The 13,441-nt window shown below is 42.7% G+C and overlaps 1 protein-coding gene across 5 annotated transcripts in view; it reads right to left on the bottom strand.

Moving 5' to 3' along the window:
* CYRIB (CYFIP related Rac1 interactor B) overlaps positions 1-13,441 on the bottom strand; it is a 135,354-nt gene that overhangs the window by 91,358 nt on the left and 30,555 nt on the right. For 3 of the 5 annotated variants that reach the window (XR_004315261.1, XM_032468135.1, XM_014563012.2), the window contains one exon: positions 6,596-6,648. The gene's annotated coding sequence lies outside the window, so the exon portion shown is untranslated. Of the gene's footprint in view, positions 1-6,595; positions 6,649-13,441 lie in introns of those variants that run through there. The other 2 variants (XM_014563015.2, XM_032468142.1) reach the window with 2 other exon arrangements.

The raw sequence follows: 13,441 nt of genomic DNA, 5'->3' as shown, positions 1-13,441 counted from the left end.
CAGTTAGATTACGGAAGGACTTTTTATTCTTCTCTTTTTTGTGCATTTCTGGATTTTCTATAATGAACATAAATTGGCGGTCTAATAAAAATAAAATGAAAACAAAAGTAGCATGATGGCAATTAAAGCGTCTAGACCAGTATCTATGACATAAAGTAGGAAATGAGCAAACGTTTCATCCCTATGAATGCCCTTCAGCCATTTGGAAACAGCTATCATATGTCTCCTATTTCTTGTTAAGTATCTCAGCTAATTTAATGTCATCCTTACATGACTTGATTTCAAGGCTCTCTTTTATCCCTCCTCTCTGCAAAGGCTCCATCTGTTAAAACCTGACTCCGGGTATTGTATAACCAGCTCACAGAATTAGCAGCAGCTCTTGTTTGCTCATTCAGCTGTTAATTCATTCCTTGAGTAAACAATGATTAAAAACCTACTATATCGGACATCCTGGCTTTTGCTTAAGCCCCCCATTCACAAACGGTTCCCAGAGTTTCTTGAGGCCCGTCTGCCTCCCTTCATTCTCAGTCCTGGGCTCTGGCAGGTGCAGACCCTACCCCGGCTTCTTCGGGGGCGGGCATTTGATCCAAGGTGGCCAATCAGAGCACCGCATTCACCTGGCCACAGGGATTGGTTAGAAACAGGCATGGTACCCAGGGAAAGACCAATCAGAGACCTTGAGACTCAATTCTCAGACTTTTGTTGAACTGCTGGGAAAGTGGCTGTTTTTTCCTGCTGCTAAAACTGCTCACAGACATCTCGCCGCCACAATCCAAAAAGAAATAGTAGGCAGCGCTGAGAGATGGAGAAAAAAATTGTGTAAGCCTTAGCAACACCAACTATGCCTCCATGCCTTAAGTTCCATCTCTGGACTTTTCAGCTATATAAACCAGCACATCCCTTTTCTGTGGAAACCAGTTCAAGGTGGGGTTCTGTTACGATGTCAAAAGAATCCCGAAGGATGAAATTTGAAGTGCTGTGACATACGCTGCAGGCCGGCTGTGCACCGATGAAGCGAGACGATCCACGCCATCTTTCCTGGCACTCAGGCTGATGCAGAGATGGCTACAAACAATTGCAATTATTTAAAGCCAATAAGATAATTGCACTAATTAAATACTACACAGAGCAATGGGAGCACAAGCAGGAGGAGTCAGAACAGAACTCACTCAAGCCATAGCATTTCAGCCAACTCTGTATGTGCATTCAGGCAGTGAAGATGGAATACTGTTTAGGGGAGTCAGGATAACACTGTTGATACAGTCATCTCACAGTCAGCTAAAACCACTACACCCCACGCTGCGCGCTGGGCAATGATACTTAAAGCACTGAAGGGCGCACTCTGAATAAACCCACAAAATAGCAACAGCCAAGAGCAGGGTCAAACATCCCTCCCTGGCAAGAATTTCATCCCAGTGTTAACAGATGATGTGACAGTCTTAAATAATACTCAGGTCAGTTTTTGCGATTTTGATTCTATGAACTTAAGTTTTCGCTCCAGTTTTCCTGCCCGTTTGGATTACTGTTGATCAAATCACAAAAACATCATAAGAGCCGCTCTCAAGATGAATAACCTATTTACTGAATTTATTACCAAGTGATAAAAGGGAGAGAGAGCAAGCCTTTGGTTCCATAAAACATTTCATGATGGGTTAGCAATGTGGCTGATGGCAGAAAACAACAAGAGCAACAATAAAAGCACCTCTGGGAACATCTATTTTGCTTAAAAAAAAAAAAAAAAAAAAAAAAAGGTCCTGAAGGTCGCTGTTTTTAACAGAGTAGAGCTAGTGTCTCTAAGATCTTTGATGATGCAAACTCAACAGGAGAGTTATGAAGACAAAATAAGTCAGAAAAGGAGGACGCTGCAGGACAAATTCTCTGTGCCTTTGTTGTTTCTAAACACATCAGCAATTCACTTGGTCCAGGAACACAGCTCTAACTTCCCAGAGCAAAAGCTCTTAGAGTTGGAAAAATTAACACTGACAGAACACTTCCATGTGGTCTCAAGGGAGGTACCAGGGATGAGTGGCAGGAAGGAGAGAGGCTTGAGATGCCATCCAGATAACTGGGATTCCTAAGGAGCAGCTGGCTTCCCTCTGTTCCCAAAGCACTTTTAAGATTGCTCTTGAATTCCACTTCCTTTGTGCATGACTTCGCACAAAGACTTTACCTCCCCTCTTCCTGAAAATGGGACTATTGTTTATCACACACTGACCACGCAGCTACCAGGGCCCAGGCAGAGTCAGGCACTGGAGAGACCCACAGCGTATGACAACACGGACAACTGCCTGGTGCTTGGCGGGTGCTCAGTAAACACTGGGGATTAGCAACCCCATGGAGACCTGCCAATCTCCCCTAAAAGTAACAAGGGCTTCCATGTTGAAAGCTCCCAAGGTGAAGTTTTCTGTTAACTAGTTTGTTTTGGGGGGTTGGTTTTTTTTTGGGGGGGGTGATTAGGTTTGTTTATTAATTAATTAATTTATTTATTTTTAGAGGAGGTACTGGGGATTGAACCCAGGACTTTGTGCATGCTAAACATGCTCTCTACCAGTTGAGCTGTCCCTACTAACTAGTTTGTCTTTTTACAACAACAGGAAAGAAGATGTTTATACTTAAAAATTCAAACAAAACAAAAAAGAATATACAGTAAGGTACCTTTCACCCACCTAAGACCCACCAGTGCCTACGCTTTTTCTTAAGAGTTAACCAGTATTCCTCACAACCATCTTCTTTTTTAGCGTCCTTCCAGCAAAGTTGATCCTAATCAAGTATGTGTGTGGGGGAGTGGGTTTCCAAAAGCATTAATCCCTCCTTTTTTTTTCCCACACTTGGGAACATACCACATACACTTTTCTGCATACTGCTTTTTTTTTTTAACTTAACAGTGTATTCTGGAGATGATTCCTTCTTGGTAACTATGACCTACTATTTTAAACAGTGGCCCAGTATCCTCCTGTAAGGATATACTGTAATTCCTTCAATCAACCCTTTCCTGATATACATTTATTTCAGTTGTTACCAGTGTCCTGTTATTACAAACAATGCTGCAATGAATTTACATGACACACATCTTCATATACATGTGTAACTACAGGAAAGATGGGATTTAGAAGATTAAGTCCCTGAAGTGGAATTGCGGGGTCAAAGGGTACCTGCGCTTAAAATGTTGGTAGGTGGTGCTGAGTTGCCTTCAAAGAGGTCAGACTCACTTTTGATCTCATCAATAGTGTAACAAGTGTGCCTGTTTCTGCCCCCCACCATATTCACAAAACGTTTTTTTGTTTTTTTTAATTCAAGAGAAGAAGAGGGGGTGGGCAGAGCTCCACTCTTGCCCCATAGTCTCATCCTGCCCCTGTGGTATCATACATGATAGTACTACTTCCGGAAAAGTCCATCCCTTGGATGCAAAACCCAGAGAACAGAGTATGAAACAGAATGAACATCAGAGCACGGGGGTGCTGGAACCGGCTCAGACCGGCTCAAAAGAGCCAACCATGCACATCTCCTCCCAAGTCTGTGTTCACTGACATCATGTTGGTAGCTGGAAATGGGTCATGGTGGAAGTATTTATACCATAGCAACCAGCAAATGCTACAAATCAGGATTCCTCCCCACCCCCACCCCCAGGGAGACCTCTGTCAAGTATCAGCACACGGATACATGCTATGGTGGAAACTGAGGCTCTGCCACCCTTGATTGAATATTTCTGCCCTGGATAGGGTCACCAACTCTTGCGATTTGGTTGCAAATTCTTGGAACCTAAAGACTGGAGGAGATCTACAGAGACAGCCAATCATTATGTCTTCTAATACTGCCTCTCCCCTCTCCCTCTGCTGAGACAGAAGTGGTACCCTCTCCTCCTCTCCTCTCTACCATTTTCCCATCTCTTTATCCCTCAGTGCTCATTCCTGATGATTTTCTACGGTGTAGCAACTGCAAACACAGACTGTAGTCTACACCAGACAGCCTGGGGTCAAACCCCAGCTCCATCATTACCAGCTGTGTGACCTTGGGCAAGTGGCTCAAACCACTATGTCTTGGTTTCTTCGTCTGTAAAATACAGACGATTATGATAATGCCTTCCTTATAATTTTGATCTGAGGATTAAATGAGTTAATGCAAGGACAGAGAACAGTGTCTGGCACACATTAAGTACTTAACAAAGGTAAACTGTTATTACTGTCCTCCAGTTCACTCATTATCTCTTTCGCCATGTCTAGTCTGTCAGTTAACCCTTTTACTGGATTTTAATTTCAGTAACTATTTTCCATTTCCATGTGGCTGCTTCTCAAATCAACCTATTCTTTTTCCATCTTTCGTGACATTTTCGTATCATCTTTAGTCTTTAATCATTTTTAATGTACTATTTTATAGTCTCTTTAAGATGATTCTATTACTTTCAACTCAAAGCCATTCATTTCCTGAATAGTCCATATGATTTGATCGTGAGCTCATCTTCAGAGGAGGCAGTTCTTTCTGTGGGAGTCCTGTTAGGTCTGGGCTGTTGAAGGCTCCCTGCGGAGTGATTGTGTGTTTGTGCTAGGGATTTCCACAGTAGGCAACCAGTCTTTATGTTAATTTCTCAGCTGGAGGAGGTCTCATATCTCATGGCAATAACAATATAGATTCCTCAACCCCATATGGTACAGCCCCAGGTTTTTAATTTCTTGCTGATGACTTTTTCCCTATTCAGCACAAGCTTCCTCTCTGTTTCTCCAGAGAGCAGCACTATTCTAGTCCCTTTCTGTGAAGACATGTAATGTTTACAGCCCCCAAGTACTCAATTCCGCCTTGGACCCAGGTCTCATTTCTAGACCCACTGTGGCCTTAAAACTTAACCCCCACACTCTACAGCCTCCACCTGGGTGCAAAAGTCCTATAAGCCGTCATGCCTTCAGCTCATATAACCATTCGGCTTAGATTTCTCTCTTCATTTCTGACACTTGAGGATTTCCCCTTCTAATGAGCTCTCCTAGATACAGTGTTATATTTCAGTCAACTCTGTTCATATCAGAAGAGACTCACACAAGTCAGTCCACCAAGTTGCCGGAAGTGTTCAGGTCACCAGATCTAATACACCCCCTTTCCCATGCTTGAGTTCTGTCCACATTACAACTGCACCTTGCTCAAGAGTTAGCCTCTAAAGTCTGCATGTAATATGAAAATGGAAAGGGATCAAAATTCCACTTGAAAATCCCACAATAAGGTCTCACCTTGGAGACCGACAGACCATCTCTCATTCAGTGGAAAAGTCAGTGTTTTCTTTGGCATTAGACTGGTTTTCTTAGGTTGAGCACCAGAAGAAATAACTGGCTTGGATTTCGGGGCCATGTTGTATGATAATTAAAATCTATAAATGTGAGAAACACACTCGACAGTGCAAGATGCTCATCCTGTAAAAAGCCATCAGAACAAAGACCAACAGAAGGAACAGCAGATCTGTGTCTCCCATTCAGCTCACTCCAAGAGAGATGCCCACTGGGTGGAAAGACAGGGTCACCCATGCTACTTAAAGTGTTGTTTTTATCTCTGTTTTGTTTTTGTGGAGCAAGTATATTTGGATCCAGAGAAGGTAGAAGCAGGAATCTATGATATGACAGACATGCCCTGACTTCTGTAGGTCCGAACTGTGGTTATCACTGGGAGCAGTACTAACTGCAAAGGGACATAAGAGAACTTAAGTAATGGGAATACAGCATATCCCGATCTGAGAGGCAGCTCGGTGGGTGTAACACTGCAAAAATCCATCAACATGCACGATCAAGATGTGTGCACTCTACAGTATGTAAGTTACACCTTTACTAAAATAAAAATTAAAAGCAAGCATGAGAGACTGCTGCAAGACATTCTGCCATTTGGTCTCCACTCTGTGACTAAACCTCTCCATAGGCTGGACGGTCATATGGAGGGAAATGAGGATACCAGGAAGCTTAGGGAGAGAAGAGGCAGAAGAGTAAAGTGCCCTGTCGTAGGTAGAGGACACCCAGGCTCACAGAACGGGCTTCCCTGAGGGGCCTTACAAGGTTACAAGGTGACAAGGTTACAGGGGTCAAGAGCACTAGCTTTCAAGCCAGACTGCTGGATAGGAATACTGACTTGACCCCTGCAATGCACTGTCTGTCCCCTTACAAGTTCGTATGTTGGAACCTAACCTCTAATATGATGGCATTTGGAGGCAGGCCTTTGGGAGGTGATTAGGTCATGAGGGTGGAGCCTTCATGAATGGGATTAGTGCCCTTATAAAAGACACCCCAGAGAGCTCCCTCGCCCCTTCCAGCACATGAGATTATAGCACAGAGAACCAGATTCGGCTCACAGACATCGAATCTGCCAGCACCTTGATCTTGGATTTCTCTGCCTGCAGAACGGTGAGAATTAAAAGTTCTATTGTTTATATGCCAACCTGTCTATGGTATCTGTTACAGCAGCCTGCATGGACTAAGACAGCACCTTACCAGTGGAATGAACTTGGGCAAGTTACTTGTCGTCTTTGAACCTCAACTTTCCAGGGGTGTTGTGAAGCTTAAGATAATTCAGATGACGCTCTGAGTTCTGAAGCCAGATGGCCGCAGTCAAATTCAGCTCTGTTACTTACCAACTTGGTAACCTTGAACGAATTGCTTAAACTCCAGGCCTCAGTTTCTTCTCCTGTAAAATAGAGTTACCAAGGATTAAGCAAGTCACAACAGTCCTCAGCATACAAAAAGCCCCCAGTAAAGCCCAAGCACAATTATTTTCTTCTCTACCAGGAATAACAAACCAATACAGCATTTCTATCCAATAGCATGTCAATCCAGATAGCATCTCTACAGATCATTACAGTTTGCAGAGCCAGTTTCACAAATGTTTTTCTCATTTAATGTTCAAAATAGTCTTGTGCGTTACAAATAAAGAAATGGAATAAACAACAAGTTTATACTGTACAGCACAGGGAACTCTATTCAACATCTTGTAGTAACGTATGGTGAAAGAGAATATGGAAACGAATAAATGTTCATGTATGACTGAAGCATTGTGCTGTACACCAGAAACTGACACAACATTGTAAACTGACTATATGTCAATAAAAATGTATACATAAATTAAAAAAACAAATAAAGAAATGGAGATTTTAAAAAAGGAAATGGAGATTCAGAGACATTAAGTAACTTGTTGAAGGTTGCACAGCAAGTAAAAAGCATACCCAAATCAAACTCCTCTGACTGAGGCACAGTTTGCAGGGGCTGTATTGTCCCAGGGAAAGAGAGGGTGGGGCCAGGCTGTCCTTTCAGACTCAGAAGTCTAAGATAAAGGGTGCTGGAACTCTGGGCTACCGCAGCAAGACTTGGTCTCAGCAAAACACTCAACTCGAGTCTGAAATGGTCTTAGTCATTCTACCCCTTAATTACTTCCTGGTTTAGGTTTCTACTCCACAGAGAAAGAAAAACGAACACCACCCTTGTCACCCTCAAAATCTCCTACCGTGACAAAAACTTATGAATCAAAGGGAGTCTTCATAAAACCATAGTTAAACAATATCCCATTCGAGCATTTGGTGGGAAGATGGGAGCAAGGTCTGCAGTGTCTAGGAGCTCCTATTACTGCCTGGAACAGAAAGAGAATGCCTTTTGCTGGCCCTTACTTTGATTAAATCTTTAGCTGCCTTAGTGTTTTCTCTTTGCTTTTCATCGGGTGCTGAGACAACCGGAAGCCACTTAACCAGCTTCATTTTATTCACAAAAGGCTTGGGGGCCTGGCCTAATTGTCGTGGGAGAACATTATCAGCCGATCATTTCAACCACTCCTGCTGCTGGGCCAGCAATCCTCTTGTTTGCCAGCACAGGTTTTCTTTTGTTGCCTGAGTGTGGTTTAAAATTCCCTTTTAAATAATAATCACAAAACTGCCAAAGAAAAAGGGGGTTTACTTTAAGAACCATCTAAGCATACTTACAAGCTAAGACCTCACACGTGTGCACTGCCCCCTACACTCTGTGTGGGTGCCGGTGCACACACACACATACACACACACACACACACACACACACACACATATGCCCAAAAACATGACAGTTGGCCTAATTCCACCTGCTATGTCTTCCAGCTACATAAAGGTTTTTTTCTTTCTTTCTGATTCTTTGACCAGATTTCCAAAACAGAAAATGGGACGAGCTGTTTGTTCAGTTGGGGAAACGTTTAGGGTCTCAGGCAAAAGTCCTAGAAATTAGACATAAGCATATTAACTCCACTCACAAAACTCTTTTTTGTTGTTGTTTTACTTTGTTTTAAGAACATGAAGACTAAGCTGATCCTTGCATCACTTAAACCCAGGAGATAGAGTATGTCTTCCCTAGAAGGAAAGTGGTCACCTCAAAACAAGGGTGACTTTCACTTCCTCTACGTGGGCAGAGAGAACCTGGACTATGGCTCTAGAAACTGGATCTGATTTTGTCTCCTCTTTAGACTCCCAGCACGGCCTCTAGTCCCTTCTCAGTCTCCCAGAGCTACATGACTTTGGGCAAGTCACTGAACCACTCTGAGTTCCTGCAGCCTCTGCTGTCAAGTAAGAACACTCATTCATTCAAGAACTATCTACCAAATATTTGTACAATGGAATACTACTCAGCCATGAAAAAGAATAAAATAATGCCATTTGCAGCAACATGGATGGACCTGGAGATCATCATTCTAAGCGAAGTAAGTCAGACAGAGAAAGAAAACATGATATCACTTATCTGTGGAATCCAAAAAAATAAAATAGAATAAAAGACTCAAATGAACTTATTTACAAAACAGAAACAGACTCACAGACGTAGAAAATAAACTCATGGTTATCAAGGGGGAAAAGGGGTGAGAAGGAATAAATTGGGAGCTCGAAGTTTGCAGATAGTAACTACTATATATAAAATAGATAAATAACAAGTTTCCACTGTACAGCACAGGCAACTATATTCAATATTTTGTAGTAACCTATAATGAAAAAGAATATGAAAAGGAATATATATGTATGTGTATGACTGAAACATTATGCTGTGCACCAAAAATTGACACAACATTGTAAATTGACTATACCTCAATAATTAAAAAAAAAAAAACTGTCTATCAAGCACCCATGATGGGTCAAGCATGTGGCCAAGGAAATAGTCCAGGAATTAAACCGTCCCAGCCACAAAGGGCTCTCACTGATCAGTGGGGCAATTACAGGTGAACACGCAATTACAATGGAATAAGCAAAGGTGTCACAACAGGGTGAGAACAGGTGCTGGGCAATCACAGAAAAGAGCAGTTAATTAATTCAGCAGGGGGTGGAAAGTGATGGGTATAAGAAAGACTTCCCCAAGGAGGCGGCATCTAAGCTGAGAACTAAAAGACAAGTTAGAATTTGCCCAGCCAAGGGGATCCAAGCAGAATTGGCAGCACATGCCAAGGCCCGCAGGCAACACTGCTGGTTCAGGGTCAAGCACAAGAGGTGGGAAGAGAGATGTAGGACACATAGACCTGGATATGTAGGCAGGTGGGCTTGCCAGGGTAGCCTGCCTGGACTAGGTGACCTCCAGGGGTCCCTTCCAGCCCTAAGGGCTAATTCTGTGGTCTTCTGAGAGCCCAGATCCTCCTCCTTCCCTGACAGCCCTTGCCCCAACACGGTGAAGTCCCTGAGTCCACTCCAGGGCACCAGGGGAGTCCCAACCATCCTACGTGGGTCCTCCTCCTCCCTCTTTCTTTTCCCTTCGGGAGTGACTGAGCAGTGACTCAAGCAGGGAGCTGGCCTCTACTTGTCATTTGTTTCTAAAAAAAGAAAACATCCAGGGCTCACATACACTGTCAATCATTTGACCAACCCTCCTTTTCCCACCCAGCCCCTGACCTAGCTGAAGAGATGCTGGATTTATCTGTGTCCCTGTCTGTCTCCTCCAGAACACTTTAAACTACCTGAGGGCTGACACTCTGCTTTGGTCATCCCAGGCACCTGGTAATATTCATGACACACGCACTTAATAATGAAATGCACGCCGAACTGAATGGATTTCCTCTCTCCACTAATGAGCCATCGTCCAGAACCACCCCAGACAACAGCTCTGCCTGAGGCCGGGGTGGGAAACCCAGAGACCCAGAGTGGTGCCACCTCAACACTCCTTCCTGGGGCTCTCTAAGCGACTTAGGGGGCTCAGTAAAGCCCCATCAGAAAACTAACAATCCTCTCATTATACCAACAAAGAATCTCATGTCTAAAAGAATATGACTTGCCCAAGGTCTCTTGGCAAATGCGATATAATGTTTTTAAAAGGGGCACAACGTCCTTAAATGGAAGGCTATCCAGTCACGCCTACCAGAAACGTTTCTGATTTCAGGGGGAAATGCTTAGTGATGGTAGGACTAATGGAATCTCTCCTTTTTCTGACCACCAATACACTACAATTTCACGACCCCTGGGATTTTCTAGGCAAGACTAAAATTTCCCATTGAAGCAAATCTATGTATGAAGATGACCAAAAAAAATTTTTAGGGATTCAATATGTTCTTGATTATGGGTCATTTTTAAGGTTAATTCTCTACTATGTGATCTCAGGCTATACCAATTTTTAAAGAAAAGCTGGGCCCCCCAAACCACTTTATTTCCTCTTTTTTAAACAAATGTTTTGATATTAAACAACTTTACTGGGACTCAAAGATGATTTTCCCCAATTTTTTTAAACTGAAGTATAGTTGATTTACAATGTTGTATCAAAGATGATTTTTAAAGAGGCCATTTCATCCTATATAACCCCTCTAGCAAAAGAATTTCTCATAATTCTCTGTATCCTTTATTCATGGACCTATACTCTGTACATATGTGTGTATTTCATGAAAAGGAATTACCTTTAGTGCAGAAGTTCCTTAAATAGAGTCCTTTTTTCTTAAAAAAACAAACTTATTATGCAAGTCACTGGCATGTTTCTGAAACCACCACAGAGCAAAACCCAGGAGACAAATTAAGTGCACCTGGAAATTGTGGGTCTGAGACATTGAGGGCAACATTTTCTAGCCTGCTTCACTCAATAATTATTCTGACACTCGGCACAACCCAGGGAAGAGGAAACAGACAAAGGAAAACAGGTGTTTTACTCATATCCACCTGGCATAGCAAACTCCCCAAGTTCGCAATAGGTGCTTATTGCAGAAGAGTTTAAATCAATATTTTTCTGCCAGGGAATTAACATTTCAAACACCGTAAGCACAGTGGTTCTCACCTGGGCTTAACCAGAGTTCAGAGGGGAAGGAAGGGAAAGTTTTAAAATACTGCTGCTGGGTCCCAATGCTGCACAATTAAACAGACTCTCCAAGGATGAAACCCCAGGACCATAGTTTTCCAAAGCTCCCCAGGTGACTGTATTGCGCAAAGGAAATTGAGAAGTACGGGGCTAGGATAACTAATCAGTCAAAGGAAGCCCCTGGGAAATCTTATCTGGAAGCGAAGAACGCAGCGTAATTAAATAAAACAGCAGATGTAAAAGTACCTAACAGGGCCTGTTACCCAGAAGACGCTTAATAAACGTTAATTAAACAAAAAAATAATAATTCAAATAATTACTCCTGCTCTTCAGTGAATTCATCTTGTAATTTTAGTGGCTTGTTTATCACTTGCTGTTTTTTCTGAGCCATGATTCATTCTATCCCTGTTAATAAAATTATAAACTTGTACCCATAATCCTGTTCAATTACAAGCGCTCTGTAATATTTCCAACAACTCTTAATCATTTAATAAAACTTTCCTCCGGAACAGGGACTAATACGTATTAAATACTCAACAAATGTTAGCTATTTATAATAATTATCATTATTCAGAATTCATGATGATAATTCTAACTTTGGCTGAACTTGTACACTATTCAGAGGAGCAAGCAATAACATTAAAAAAAAAATACCAGGGCAATATTTAACAAACTTAGGAAAACAGACTTTTAAGCACGTCAATTCTTTTTATAAATCTGTGGGGGAAATATTAAATGCAATCACTGCACGGGTAGCTAGCTTATCTGCAAAAGCTACTTGTAAAAAACCCTCAGCAGTTTCCAAAGTCACTTGGAAACTCTAATACTGCAATTAGTTCAAAGTGGTCTCTCAATCCAGCGTTTCCCTACAACTGAGCCTGAATTAGGGTTATTTTTCTATATGTTCACATTGCCCCTCAGGTCTATGCCAGTCCTCAGCTGTCTCGTGTTGTGCTAAGCTTGGAGACATTCAACAGCTAGGCTGGAAGATGTGCTGTATTCGGTTCAGGATTCACATGGTTACCAGGAGACCAGCCCACACCTGAGCAGTCTACCCTGCACTTCTTCCCTCTGCCTTCTCTCTCCAAATATCTGCCATTTTGTGTTTTCTACCAATACACATACAAAAATCATCATGATGTGCACATCTTTATACACATATTATCATACGTCAATAACAAGTGCTGTCAGCCTGAATGTTTGTGTCCCCCCCTCCAAATTCACACGTTGGAATCCTAACCCCCTAGTGTGACGGTAGTAGGAGGCGGGGCCTTTGGGAGGTGATTAGGTCATGAGGGTCCAACCCTCACTAATGGGATTAGTGCCCTTAGAAGGGAGATTCCCCCCAGAGAGCTCCCTCACTCCTTCCCTAACATGAGGACACAACATCATATGAGGACAATGAGAGAATGGTCCTCACTCGACCACGCTGCACGGATCTCAGACTTCCAGCCTCCAGAATGACAAGAAGTAAGCGTCTATGGTTATAAGCCACCCAGTCTGTAGCATTTTGTTAGAGCAGCCCCAACAACGAAGACAAGATCAAAAGTAATCACACATGGGCCTTTGGCCAGTAACACCTTGGTCTGCTCCATAAGAATGTCATAATTGACTGTCACAGCCCAGGCAGCTCCAAAGATGCCCGGGAGTTGGAGATGAGGCCAGAGTTCCCATCTTCCAGGATCTGAGGCTCCAAGGAGAGTGGGGATGGCTCCTGCAACACAGTGTGACTCTGACAAAGGCACTCAGGGCAACAAGGAAACACAAAGGATAGGGTCACAGGGCCAGCCCTCAATACTGAGAGTCAGAACCTAGGAAATACAAATAAATAGCAAATAAGGAGATAAATCGCTGTGGGGGAGAATGTTAACATGACTACCACCACTCTCATCAGTCACACTCCCCTCTCAACTCCCATCCCTTACACTTGGTACCTAATTATCTGCCAGTTTGTCTTATCACCTAATGTCAAGACTGACTCTTTCAGTGAATCATAAGCACCTCAAGGGTGGGCATCTTGTATTATTAGCAGCAGAAGTACCAATTTTAGTTTCTATACTATTAACTTATGTTTTGTCTATAGTATGTTAGATACCAGACATTCACATTACCTGAATATTAAAACTTCCCTAACTCGTGTTTTCATTTAATATGCTGGTCGGCCAAGCACTCAAATCACTAGTGTGACACGGTCAGGGGAAAACCCTCACACAGGA

This window comes from Camelus ferus, chromosome 25, assembly GCF_009834535.1.
Source record: "Camelus ferus isolate YT-003-E chromosome 25, BCGSAC_Cfer_1.0, whole genome shotgun sequence".
Lineage (NCBI taxonomy): Eukaryota > Metazoa > Chordata > Mammalia > Artiodactyla > Camelidae > Camelus > Camelus ferus.
Note: the sequence above shows the minus strand (reverse complement) of the source record. Positions and strands in the feature narration are given on the sequence as shown.